Raw genomic sequence first — 14,862 nt, forward strand, 5'->3', positions numbered from 1 at the left:
AAAATATTCTCTCTGTTCCAACATGGCTGAATAGGATCAGCTCCAGTGCACAGCTCCTAGCGTGATCGATGCAGAAGATGGGTGATTTCTGCACTTCCAACTGAGGTACCTGGTTCATCTCATTGGAACTGGTTCGACAGTGGGTGCAGCCCATGGAGGGTGTGCCGAAGCAGAGTGGGGTGTCGCCTCACCCGGGAAGTGCAAGGGGTCCGGGGATTTCCCTTTCCTAGCCAAGGGAAGCTGTGACAGATGGTAACTGGCAAAACGGGACACTCCTGACCAAATACTGTGCTTTTCCAACGGTCTTAGCAAATTGCATACCAGGAGATTATATCTGTGGATGTGGGACCCACACCCACAAAGCCTTGCTCACTGCTAGCACAGCAGTCTGAGATCGACCTGTGAGGCAGCAGCCTGGCAGGGGGAGGGGCGTTCGCCATTGCTGAGGCTTGAGTAGATAAACAAAGCATCCCAGGAAGCTGGAACTGGGCAGAGCCCACTGCAGCTCAGCAAGGCCGGCTGCCTCTGTAGACTCCACCTCTGGGGGCAGAGCATAGCTGAACAAAAGGCAGCAGAACCTTCTGCAGACTTAAATGTCCCTGTCTGACAGCTCTGAAGAGAGCAGTGGTTCTCCCAGCATGGTGTTTGAGCTCAGAGAACAGACAGACTGCCTCCTCAAGTGGGTCCATGACCATCGTGTAGCCTAACTGGGAGACACCTCCCAGTAGGGGCCGACAGACACCTCATACAGGTGGGTGCCCCTCTGGGACCAAGCTTCCAGAAGAAGGAGCAGGCAGCAATATTTGCTGTTCTGCAGTATTTTGTTGTTCTGCATCCTCCACTGGTGATACCCAGAAAAACAAGTTCTGGAGTGGACCTCCAGCAAACTCCAACAGACCCTCAGCTGAGAGATCTGACTGTTGGAAGGAAAACTAACAAACAGAAAGGAATAGCATCAACATCAACAGAAAGGACATCCACACCAAAACCCCAACAAAGACCAAAGGTAGATAAAATCACAAAGATGGGGAGAAACCAGGGCAGAAAAGCTGAAAATTCTAAAAAACCAGAGCGCCTCTTCTCCAAAGGATTGCAGCTCCTTGCCAGCAACAGAACAAAGCTGGATGGAGAATAACTTTGATGAGCTGACAAGTAGGTTTCAGAAGGTCGGTAATAACAAACTTCTCCAAGCTAAAGGAGGATGTTCAAACCCATCACAAGGAAACTAAAAACCTTGAAAAAAAAGATTAGATGAATGGCTAACTAGAATAAACCATGTAGAGAAGACCTTAAATGACCTGATGGAGCTGAAATCCATGGCACGAGAACTATGTGACACATGCACAAGCTTCAATAGCCGATTTGATCAAGTGGAAGAAAGGGTGTCAGTGATTGAAGATCAAATGAATGAAATGAAGCAAGAAGAGAAGTTTGGAGAAAAAAGAATGAAAAGAAACAAACAAAGCCTCCAAGAAATATGGGACTATGTGAAAAGACCAAATCTACGTCTGATTGGTGCACCTGAAAGTGACGGGGAGGATGGAACCAAGTTGGAAAACACTCTTCAGGATATCATCCATGGAGAACTTCCCCAATCTAGCAAGGCAGGCCAATATTCAAATTCAGGAAATACAGAGAATGCCACAAAGATACTCCTCGAGAAGAGCAACTCCAAAACACATAATTGGCAGATTCACCAAAGTTGAAATGAAGGAAAAAATGTTAAGGGCAACCAGAGAGAAAGGTCGGGTTACCCACAAAGGGAAGCCCATCAGACTAACAGTTGATCTCTCAGCAGAAACTCTACAAACCAGAAGAGAGTGGGGGCCAATATTCAACATTCTTAAAGAAAGGAATTTTCAATCCAGAATTTCATATGCAGTCAAATTAAGCTTCATAAGTGAAGGAGAAATAAAACTCTTTAGAGAGAAGCAAATGCTGAGAGATTTTGTCACCACCAGGCCTGCCTTACAAGAGCTTCTGAAGGAAGCACTAAACATAGAAAGGAACAACTGGTACCAGTCACTGCAAAAACACACCAAATTGTAAAGATCATTGATGCTAGGAAGAAACTGCATCAACTAATGGGCAAAATAACCAGTAACATCACAAAGACAGGATCAAATTCACACATAACAATATTAACCTTAAATGTAAATGGGCTAAATGCTCCAATTAAAAGACACAGACTGGCAAATTGGATCAAGAGTCAAGACCCATCAGTGTGCTGTATTCAGGAGACCCATCTCACATGCAGAGAAACACATAGGCTCAAAGTAAAGGGATGGAGATCCACCAAGCAAATGGAAATCAAAAATAGCAGGGGTTGCAGTCTTAGTCTATGATAAAACAGACTTTAAACCAACAAACATCAAGAGACAAAGAAGGCCATTACTTAATGGTAAAGGGATCAATTCAACAAGAAGAGCTAACTATCCTAAATATATATACACTCAATACAGGAGCACCCAGACTCATAAAGCAAGTCCTTGGAGACTTACAAAGAGACTTATACTCCCACACAGTAATAATGGGAGACTTTAACACCCCACTGTCAATAAAAGACAGATCAATAAGACAGAAGGTTAAAAAGGATAGCCAGGATTTGAATTCAGCTCTGCATCAAGCAGACCTAATAGACATCTACAGAACTCTCCACCCGAAACCAACATAATATATATTCTTCTCAGCACCACATCACACTTATTCCAAAATTGACTACATAGTTGGAAGTAAAGCACTCCTCAGCAAACGTAAAAGAACAGAAATCACAATAAACTGACTCTCAGATCACAGTGCAATCAAATTTGAACTCGGGATTAAGAAACTCACTCAAAACAGCACAACTACATGAAAACTGAACAACCTGCTCCGGAATGACTTCTGGGTAAATAACAAAATAAAGGCAGAAATAAAGATGTTCTTTGAAACCAGTGAGAACAAAGACACAACGTACCAGAGACTCTGGGACACATATAAAGCAGTGTGTAGAGGGAAATTTATAGCACTAAATGCCCACAAGAGAAAGCAGGAAAGATCTAAAATCGACACCCTAACATCACAATTAAAAGAACTAGAGAAGCAAGAGCAAACAAACTCAAAAGCTAGCAGAAGGCAAGAAATAACTAAGATCAGAGCAGAACTGAAGGAGATAGAGACAGAAAATACCCTTCAAAAAAATCAACGAATCCAGGAGCTGTTTTTTTTTAAAAGATCAACAAAATTGATAGACCACTAGCAAGACTAATAAAGAAGAAGAGAGAGAAGAATCAAATAGATGCAATAAAAAATGATAAAGGGGATATCACCACCGATCCCACAGAAATACAAACTACCATCAGAGAGTACTATAAACACCTCTATGCAAATAAACTAGAAAATCTAGAAGAAATGGATAAACTCCTGGACACATACACCCTCCCAAGACTAAACCAGGAAGCGATTGAATCTCTGAATAGACAAATAATAGGCTCTTAAATTGATGCAATAATTAATAGCCTACCAACCAAAAAAAGTCCAAGACCAGACGGATTCACAGCAAAATTCTACCAGAGGTACAAAAAGGAGCTGGTACCATTCCTTCTGAAACTATTCCAATCAATAGAAAAAAAAGGGAATCCTCCCTAACTCATTTTATGAGGCCAGCATCATCCTGATACCAATGCCTAGCAGAGACACAACAAAAAAAGAGAATTTAAGACCAATATCCCTAATTAACATCGACGTGAAAATCTTCAATAAAATACTGACAAACCAAATCCAGCAGCACATCAAAAAGCTTATCCACCACGATCAAGTTGGCTTCATCCCTGGGATGCAAGGCTGGTTCAACATACACGAATCAATAAACATAATCCATCATATAAATAGAACCAATGACAAAAACCCCATGATTATCTCAATAGATGCAGAAAAGGTCTTTGACAAAATTCAACAGGACTTCATGCTAAAAACTCTCAATAAACTAGGTATTGATGGAATGTATCTAAAAATAATAAGAGCTATTTATGGCAGACCCACAGCCAATATCATACTGAATGGGCAAAACCTGGAAGCATTCCCTTTGAAAACTGGCACAAGACAGGGATGCCCTCTCTCACCACTCCTATTCAACATAGTGTGGGAAGTTCTGGCCAGGGCAATCAGAAAAGAGAAAGAAATAAAGGGTATTCAATTAGGAAAATAGGAAGTCAAAAAGTGTCCCTGTTTGCAGATGACATGATTGTATATTTAGAAAACCCCATCGTCTCAGCCCAAAATCTCCTTAAGCTGAAAAGCAACTTCAGCAAAATCTCGAGATACAAAATCAATGTGCAAAAATCACAAGCATTCCTATACACCAATAACAGACAAACAGAGCCAAATCATGAGTGAACTCCCATTCACAATTGCTTCAAAGAAAATAAGATACCTAGGAATCCACCTTACAAGGAATATGAAGGACCTCTTCAAGGAGAACTACAAACAACTGCTCAATGAAATAAAAGAGGATACAAACAAATGGAAGAACATTCCATGCTCATGGATAGGAAGAATCAATACCATGAAAATGGCCATACTGCCCAAGGTAATTTATAGATTCAATGCCATCCCCATCAAGCTACCAATGACTTTCTTCACAGAATTGGAAAAAACTACTTTAAAGTTCATATGGAACCAAAAAAGAGCCCTCATTGCCAAGACAATCCTAAGCAAAAAGAACAGAGTTGGAGGCATCACACTACCTGACTTCAAACTATACTACAAGGCTACAGTAACCAAAACAGCATGGTACTGGTACCAAAACAAAGATATAGACCAATGGAACGAAGAGAGGCCTAGAAATAGCACCACACATCTACAACTATCTAATCTTTGACAAATCTGAGAAAAACAAGCAATGGGGAAAGGATTCCCTATTTAATAAATGGTGCTGGGAAAACTGGCTAGCCATATGTAGGAAGCTGAAACTGGATCCCTTCCGTACACCTTATACAAAAATTAATTCAAGATGGATTAAAGACTTAAATGTTAGACATAAAACCATAAAAACCCTAGAAGAAAGCCTAGGCAATACCATTCAGGACATAGGCAAGGGCAAGGACTTCATGACTAAACCACCAAAAGCAATGGCAACAGAAGCCAAAATAGACAAATGGGATCTAATTAAACTAAAGAGCTTCTGCACAGCAAAAGAAACTACCATCAGAGTGAACAGGCAACCTACAGAATGGGAGAAAATTTTTGCAATCCACCCATCTGACAACGGGCTCATATCCAGAATCTACAAAGAACTTCAACAAATTTACAAGAAAAAAACAACTCCATCAAAAAGTGTTCAAAGGATATGAACAGACACTTCTCAAAAGAAAACATTTATGCAGCCAGCAGACCCATGGAAAAATGCTCATCATCACTGGACAGCAGATAAATGCAAATCAAAACCACAATGAGATAACACATCACACCAGTTAGAATGGCGATCATTAAAAAGTCAGGAAACAACAGGTGCTGGAGAGGATGTGGAGAAATAGGAACATTTTACACTGTTGGTGGAACTGTAAACTAGTTCAACCATTGTGGAAGATAGTGTGGTGACTCCTCAAGGATCTAGAGCTAGAAGTACCATTTGACCCAGCATTCCCATTACTGGGTACATACCCATAGGATTATAAATCATGCTACTGTAAAGACACATGCACACATATGTTTATTGCAGTACTATTCACAATAGCAAAGACTTGGAACCAACCCAAATGTCCATCAATGATAGACTGGATTAAGAAAATGTGGCACATATACACCATGGAATACTATGCAGCCATGAAAAAGGCCGAGTTCATTTCCTTTGCAGGGACTTGGATGCAGCCGGAAACCATCATTCTGAGCAAACCTTTACAAGGACAGAAAACCAAACACCACATGTTCTCACTCATAGGTGGGAACTGAACAATGAGAACACTTGGACATAAGGCAGGAAACATCACACCCCAGGGCCTGTTGTGGGGTGGGAGACAGGGGGAGGGATAGCATTAGGAGAAATACCTAATGTAAATGATGAGTTAATGGGTACAGCACACCAACATGGTACATGTATACCTATGTAACAAACCTGCACGTTGTGCACATGTACCCTAGAACTTAAAGTATAATAAAAAAAAGAAAAACATCAATAAAATAAAAAAGTCAATAAACAAATACAAGAAATGAAACACTAAAAAAAAAAAAAGAAAAATATTCTCTCTTCTATTGTGTAAAGTCTTGATTGGACAATCAGTCAAGCCTCTCTGCCCTTCTTTTCCTAAGGTTAAATAAATAACTAAATTAGGCCAGCAGGAGTTTCTCTCCAGGAATTTGAAACTTCAACAAAGTATCATAAACATAGGGAAAACAGTTGACTGATTTCATTGGCAGTGACCTAAGGAAGCTGCCTATCTTCCTTTACCTTGGGTTCTAGATCTACTAGATGCTTCCCTGGCCCAAGACTGCTATTCCAGCCTTTCTTTGAACTACCTGAAAGCCTTGCAATCAGTTAGCCAGACTTTCTGCTGCTGGCAACCTAAGCATGCTAACTGTTAAAGGGGCAAATCCTCTACTTCTTTGTATGGCCCACCACACAAAGCATAGTACTTCGCACAAAGTAGGTGTTCATGAGTGATATTTTGAAGAATTTAATGGAAAATTGAATGCTGACAAAAATAAAGACCAACTATGAAAGCATTTTGTAAATACATAAGAGGTATAAAAAATTCTAATGTAGAGGCCCAGGAATGTGACATTAGTGATGAAATGATTCAACAGTGACTCTACACAATCCTAACATTCACCCTAGCTACCTTTGCTTTGCTTATTAAATCTTTGAGACAGGAAAGCAGCACACTCTACAAAATCCCACTAAAATGCCCCAAACATGCTAGTTTTTTTAATTCTTACATCTAGAACTTATAGCACGTACTGGCCCAGAAGGCCCTCCTTTACCTCCTTTAAGGAATGATGAAGAAATTGATTTGAGCCAGGAAGAATGACACTCACTGGATCATATCACAGAGGTGTCCTATTTTGCATTTTGAAATGGATTTAGCACAATCATGCAAATGTGTACTACCCAGGGCTGGAAGAAATGAGGACAGAGCTCAGAGAAGTCAGGCAAAGGTCAAACATGAAACCAAAATAGAAAGCAATCCCCACAGCAGTTGTACTGCTACACACATCAGGTAGGCAGCTGGACCGAATGACCTCTAAAGCCTCCTCCAATTCAGGCATTCTTTGATTCTACTTCTTTCAGTTTTTCATGCTTATAACTGTCGGAATCAGCCCCGCTAACAAGCACTGGTAAGTGTAAAAAGGCCGTTGAAAATGATGTTTCAACAGTTTCCTTTTAAAAAGAAAAGAAACTTCATTAGTCTACGAGATGAATTTTTCATTCATTAAACATTTACTAGTGACTTGTTATGCACAAATAACTGTGCTAGGAGGAAGGTGAGAAAAGACACAAAGAAATAATGACAGGTGCTGCCTTTAAGTAGCTAATAATTTACCGAAAATAATGCTGGCCACTTTGTGCTTTCTGACTAAGACTAGTCATGGTAAACAGCAGCAATTTACAAATTAATCAGTGAAAAATGAAGAAGCCTTCCTGCTTTCAAGGAGCTTTTAGTTCTTTGTTCATTCACTGATTAATTCCACAGTCCTCACTAAGCTCTATACCCTATGCTAGGTGTCATGGAGACCAATGACCAGTATTAACAAGGTGTCTGCCTTCAAAGAGCTCAAAAGGAAACTGGGGGTGACCTATGCCATCTACTTAGTTTTATTATGCCAGTTCTTAGTCTTCTCCAAGTCTATTCCTCCTGTAGTCACAGTGCCATTCTGAAAAATCAAATGTGATCAGGTCACACCCCCCTCCACCGTACACCCCCCTTATCCTTCCCCTGCTTAAGACACTCCATTGGCTTCCCTTGCTATATAATTCAAATATGATTGGTCTCTAAATGGCAGGATGGCAACCCCTCATAATCTAATGCAGCCTAGCCTAGACAGATTGCAGTTGATGTAATAAGCAGGCTGAAGTATTATCACCAAGCTTAGCACAAATACCCTGTGAGTATTCAGTCATCATCTCTGCCCACACAATCCCCAAATCTGGCCAGAATGTAGTGAAGATCCAGAATTGAAGCCCGTGAATAGATAGATCACAGGCAGAAATTGAGACCAAATGATTTATCTTTTATTGCTCCAAGGCAAGCACTCTAGCCTCAGTCCAATAGATATGTGGATAGGTGCAGACTTAAGAAAAGAGAAAACATGATATCCTAAAAAGATGGTTGTGGCAAGGATTTTTATCATGTTTCTAGACCTTTGAAGCACTCTCTGGATAGTTATTTGAGATGTTCTTAGGTCTTCCTAGGCCGCGATTGAAGACTGTGGAGAGATTTTGATCCTTTACAGGAGAGATGTTCTAAACCAAAAATACACTTTAAAGGGTCGGTAACTTCTGCTGCCATCCACACAATATTTATCAAATTCCTTAAGAAACTTATAATTCAGTAAAGATTAAGAAGCACAATAGACAAACCAACTCTATGGGCATAATTCCAACACTGAATTCCAGTTTTCTTTGATAATAAGAAAGGCAAACCAGATTCCCAGGTGAGTATACAAGGCCAGTGGTCAATGAAATGCTAGCTTACTGAATAATGGAAAACTTTCTCTAAACCGTGGTTTCCTTAGCTATAGTTGGGAACATAAATACTTATTTCACAGGGTTATTGTAAGGATTAAATAAAATAATGTGTGAAAAGCACTTAGCACAGTGCTTGAAACTTGGTAGACACCCAAACTGCCGCTCTTGCTGCTGTTATTTCTCTGTCTGTCATATGGAATTAATGCCCATAACTTTACATTTTCCCATTGGGGTGTTACCATATGCCATTTCTATGCAACTCTTTTCTCTCATGAAGAACATTATTCTACATCCTCAGATCTTTTGTAAAAATATAGAATATTAGTGCTGGAAAGAATTTTGGGGAAACTCCTGATTTAAGAAATAGTATGCCAAGGCTAAAGACTTATTCAAGGTCTCCCAGCTAATTAGTGGCATAACTATGTCTTGACCTAAGTCTTCTGTTTCTTAGTTCGGTGGCTTTTCAGCTGCGTTACTATTATCCAAGTTGCGAGGGGCACCTCAAATTAATACATTAATATACACTTATTGAGCAACTACCTGAAAGACATAGAGCTGTACTGAAAACTTTGGACAATATAAAAGAAGTATGAGACACATTCTTGCTCCTCTCCTTGCAGACTTCTTTCCTCATTAATTTTATATTAATTTTGAATGCTCCTTTTAATGCTCCTATCTTCAACTATGAGAATAAGAGAATACAACTGTATACATGAATTCTAAGCTAAGCAGTTTATGACTGATTATTGCTACATGGAAGTTCCATGGTTAGGGTCAGGCATGCATTCATTTACTTTACATACATTGTCCAGTTACATTTCCCAACAATCCTATTTTATAGATGAAATGAAAAAAGAATGGGGACATGAAGTTACTTGCCCAAGTCTCTCTCAGATGCCAAGCAAAGCCCCTGTTCCTGCTAAACAGACTCCTTTGAACTTTTTAACTTCAATATTAATCCTTTGAAGCAAAATAAATAAAAAAGGGCAATACCCAAGTGGGATGCATATAAATTGCTTAATTAGTAGACATTTATTCCACAAATATTTGTTAGGTGCCAATTATTTACCAGACTACATCACAAGAGGGTAAAATCAGTGTCACAGCAAACAGCTACAAATGGTGCTTTTTGCACTTTGCTCATACCCTTGCCACAGGAACTCTCACCCATGGGTCTTGCTGTGTTTGTGAGCTAGTCCTTCCAGCTGCCAAGGGCTCAGAGATATTGCTTCTTTTGCTGTTTCATCTTCTGGGTGATCAAGCTTGCTTCTCAGGCCACTGTGCCCTTGACCTTTTTAGGCTCTAGAAGTTACCTCAAGGGGGAATGTTTAGTTCACCCAAAATTTAAGCCATTTAGAAAGCCATGTGAACGTGTGCTCTGAATGCCCAACCAAAGTGTGAGTGAAGGGCATTTCTCCTTCTTTTAATCTCATTTCCGGCCTTCCCCTAAGCCTGAGGCATGAGTCCCATAGTCTAGACCGTGGGAAAGTTGAGTAGCAGATAAAGTGTGGTATTCAAGCGCCTTCCTGAGCTTGGCCCGTGGCCAGTAGTTGCTTGAACCTGGAAGAGTTCTTGCCTAGGAGCCTCCTTAGGCCTTCTAATAAGTTAGGGGTGGCCCAGCTACAGAGACCTCTGGGTGTGTCCAATCCTGAGAGTGAAGAATGTTTAGGTTCTTAGAGATTAATCCTGTTGCACTCTCCTATGGGATGTGGAAGTCCTGCGTATGCAAAAGAGAGTGGGACCCCATTCCCTCTAGCAAGTCTTTCACTATTTTCACCTGCTAACTGAGGCTCCCAGACCTCCCTTGGGTTTATCCACACATTAAACTCTTCCTCTATCTCCACATCTGAAACAGTGATTCTGCCTATGGTATGGCTGAGGAATCACCCTCTCTCTATCAAAACAACCTTCATTTGAAATAACATTAATTAGCCTATGATGAACTGCAACTTAAAGCAAAACAACATATAATGAAACCAATTTTACCACAGGCTAATTGAAATAAACAAGAGTTAAATTCATACAGCATATTTCTGGTCACAAAAACATAAGCAAACTTCTAAATAAAAACCAAAACACTTCTAGTCTAACATTGAAATAAATGTGAGCTATATATACATTCTTAAAAGATTAATAAAAACAAATAAGATAATTACCCAATTTTTGGTGAGTCAGTGAGTGATGGTGCGGTCATCACGGTGGTGGGTTAAATCAAAGCATAAATGTTTGCAAAGTAAAAACTGTAAGAAGCAGGACCTTCCATCATGAAGTTCAAAAACAATAACAAATCTAGAGGACTTGCTGAGCACTTTTGCGTCACATCGTTTATTGTCATGCACTTGTATGATTATCATTGAATCTACAAATTTTTACTTGATAATAATTGTTATTTATTTATTTATTTGTTTATTTATTTATTCATTCATTCATTCATTTTCTATTCTGCTTTTTCTAGTTCAAGGTCACTGGTGGCCAGACCCTATCCTTTCAGCTCAGGCTTCAAGGCAGAAACCAGCTCTTGCCAGCACATCGTCCCATTGCAGGTGTGCATGCATGTGTGCTCTCACACCCACACCCACACACAACACCCCCCCAACACACACACACACACACACACACACACACACACACACACTCAGATTGGGACCATTTAGACATGCCAATGATACCAGGGGTCACATCATTGGGATGTGAGAGGAAACTGGAGTACCTGTAGAAAACCCAGGCAGACATGGGGAGATCCTGTGAACTCCACACTGACGGTGGTCCCAGCGGGAATTAATTAAAACAGTGTTATTTGAAGACTTGCTGTATATATCATTTGAACCTCAAAGGAGCATAATTGCTTAGGCATGAAAATGGAGGCTTCAAAAGGTTAAATAGTTTCCCTGAGGCCACCTAGGTCTTAGGTAAGAGAGCTGGGAGCAGGATGAAAGTCTGACCATAAAGACACTTTCCTGACAACTAAGCTACTTTGCCTTCCTTAAACTGCTTGTTTAATCCTAACTGCTCAAATGCAAAATAGATAAAAGGACAACATAAGTAAGAGGAATACAAATGCATAATTAGCATGAATAAAGTGTACATTATCATTTTTATGTCAAGCCCATTTCTGCGAATGTTCCATTATAAGAGCATCTCAGTTGATAAAAATGCAAAGATGCACATTTGGTAGCTGAAGCAAGAAAATGTCAATAATCCCACTTTATTTTATTAATTTAGATATGGCTCGGGCAAGTACAGCTGGTACTGCTATTCTTAGAGCTAGAAGGAATGAGGGGGAAAATATTTCTGTTAACAGACAGACTCAATCAGATTCAGGAACTGACTCTACTCCCCCAAATCCCTAGTCATCCCACATCCTGCTCTGCCCGTAACAAATCATCCACTGCAAATTGCCAGAGAGATGAATGTGAGAATGAAATTAATCAAAATAAAACGAAGGACCAGCAGTCTATCCCAAGTGGCAGTTTGATTAATGAAAGCTGGAAAGCAACTAGTACAATTTGGGAAATCAATGAGACCCAGGTGAAAGCAAAAACAACTAGAAAGCTCTAGTTTTCCCTAGGGGAAAAAAATGCTTTGTGTTTGTTTAGAACCTTTGACCTGAGGATGTCAAGGCATTTCACAAGCAATTTATTTTATTCTCGTTTCTGTTATGTGGAGAAATAAACACTGACATTAATGCAAGTTTTCCTCTGGGCTGTCAGAGGAAACAGGAACAGAGAGAATAGAAAAGGAGTCACTGTACTCACAACTTTCCTTGTAATCGATGTCTCCATGAAAGATCAACCAGGCCTTTGTGCAGTCATTTTGATCAATCTTGTAGTAGATATCTTTGGGGGCATCTGCCCAATTCATAGTGGTCATTCTCTGAGAACTATTCCCTTCACTCATAGAAGCAAATCCTAGCTGTCATTTTTGTTCTGAGTCCTTCCGTATCCCTACCCTGGCCATAGTGGATTGGATCAAGGGTGGACACCTAACCCAACTGGGGCCAATCATATTCTTTCTACAATAACTGGAATTGGGATTCAGAGAACCACTTAATATGGAAGTCAGCCACTGTGAGTTGGGCAAGAGCAGAGGCAGTCTTCAGAGAGAAGAACGAAGCAGTTTAGAGAACTGAGCAGGTGCCTCCGTTGGTTCCTGATAGCTGCTCAGTTTCTGGTTCCGGCCCCCTCTGAGGCCCAGTCACTTGGTCTGACTTTAGGTTTGGTAAAACACTCTTGAACACTATTATTAGATTCTTCTCATCTACTTAAGTTAGTTCAAGTGAGTTTCTGCTACTTGCAACTAGAAGTATCGTTGTAAGTATTTCATTGCTGGGTCTGTCAGGTTCAACTTTGCCTCTAAATATCTGCCTTGCAATCTCTTTCAGTTAGTCTCCTTCCTCTCTATAAATTTCCATTCATTGTGCCCTTTGTTTCTGCTTGCCCATTAAATATAAGTATTCTCTAATGCGCTGTGCTCAATCTATTTCTTCATCACCTTCCCAGAGAATCTCATCTCCTCTACGGTTTCAGTTAATACCTATAAGCACCTAAATCCCAAATCTATATCTTGAGCCCATACCTCTTGACTAATATTGCCAAGCCACTCTGGATAGACTTATGGGCTCCCCAAACTAAAAAAAAATGTGAAATTACTCAATCACTTTCCCTCAAAAAAATCTCCTTCTCTCACGATCTATATTAGAATATGGCACTGCACTCTTACCAGTCACTCAAGCTAGATGCCACAGAGGTATTTTCAAGTGTCTCTCTTATATTCCTTTTCATAGTTCTGTCTTCATCATCTCTCAATTGGACAATTTGCTGTAGTTTCCTAAGAATTTTCCTCCTGATACATAACTACCTCCAACCATTGCCAATCCATCCTCTATACTGTCAGAACTATTATTCTAAAACACAAACAAGCCAATGCCATTCATATGTTCAAAAAGAGTCAATAGACCTATATTTTTAATAAAATAAAGGCCAGGATACTTTTTATGATACATAGGTCCTTTCAGAGCTTGGCTTCAAACTGTCTTTTTAGCTGCATTGCCTACTTGACTTTGTGCAACAATCACACTATTCTAACTGCCATTTCTCAAACACTTTATGACATTCATTAACTTTTCCATCATTCATCAATCCATCCATCTGTTCACTAATTCAGTAAGAATTTACTGAGCATGCCATAAATACTTTTCAAGGCACTAGGATTATAGGTATGACTTAGGCCTAGTATATGCTCTGAAGGAGCTGCCAGCCTAGGAAGAGACATGTCATTTCAATTTAGTGAGCCTCCATACTATTATCCTATTATACTCTTTGTCTAGAGATACTTCCTTAACTCCTAAACCCAAGAAAAGTCTACTCATCCTTCAAAACCCTAACTCAAATACCTTCTCAATCTCCTCGAGCCTGAATTACTCATTCACTATGTCCTCAGCACCTCTTCTCAACGGCACTTTGTTGTAGTGTGGTCCACATTAAAATTAGGTTAGTGTTGGCCATCAGAGAAATGCAAATCAAAACCACAGCGAGATACCATCTCACACCAGTTAGAATGGCGATCATTAAAAAGTCAGGAAACAACAGGTGCTGGAGAGGATGTGAAGATATAGGAACACTTTTGCACTGTTGGTGGGACTGTAAACTAGTTCAACCATTGTGGAAGACAGTGTGGCGATTCCTCAAGGATCTAGAACTAGAAATACCATTTGACCCAGTGTTCCCATTACTGGGTATATACCCAAAGGATTATAAATCATACTGCTATAAAGACACATGCACACCTATGTTTATTGCAGCACTATTCACAATAACAAAGACCTGGAACCAACCCAAATGTCCATCAGTGATAAACTGGATTAAGAAAATGTGGCACATATACATCATGGAATACTATGCAGCCATAAAAAAGGATGAATTCATGCCCTTTGTAGGGACATGGATGAAGCTGGAAACCAACATTCTCAGCAAACTATCGCAAGGACAGAAAACCAAACAGTGCATGTTCTCACTCATAGGTAGGAATTGAACAATGAGAACACTTGGACACAGGATGGGGAACATCACACACTGGGGCCTGTTGTGGAGTAGGGGGAGGGGGGAGGGATAGCATTAGGAGATATGCCTAATGTAAATGATAAGTTAATGGGTGTAGCACACCAACATGGCACATGTATACATATGTAACAAACCTGCACA

This window comes from Pongo pygmaeus, chromosome 8, assembly GCF_028885625.2.
Source record: "Pongo pygmaeus isolate AG05252 chromosome 8, NHGRI_mPonPyg2-v2.0_pri, whole genome shotgun sequence".
In the NCBI taxonomy this organism is placed as follows: domain Eukaryota; kingdom Metazoa; phylum Chordata; class Mammalia; order Primates; family Hominidae; genus Pongo; species Pongo pygmaeus.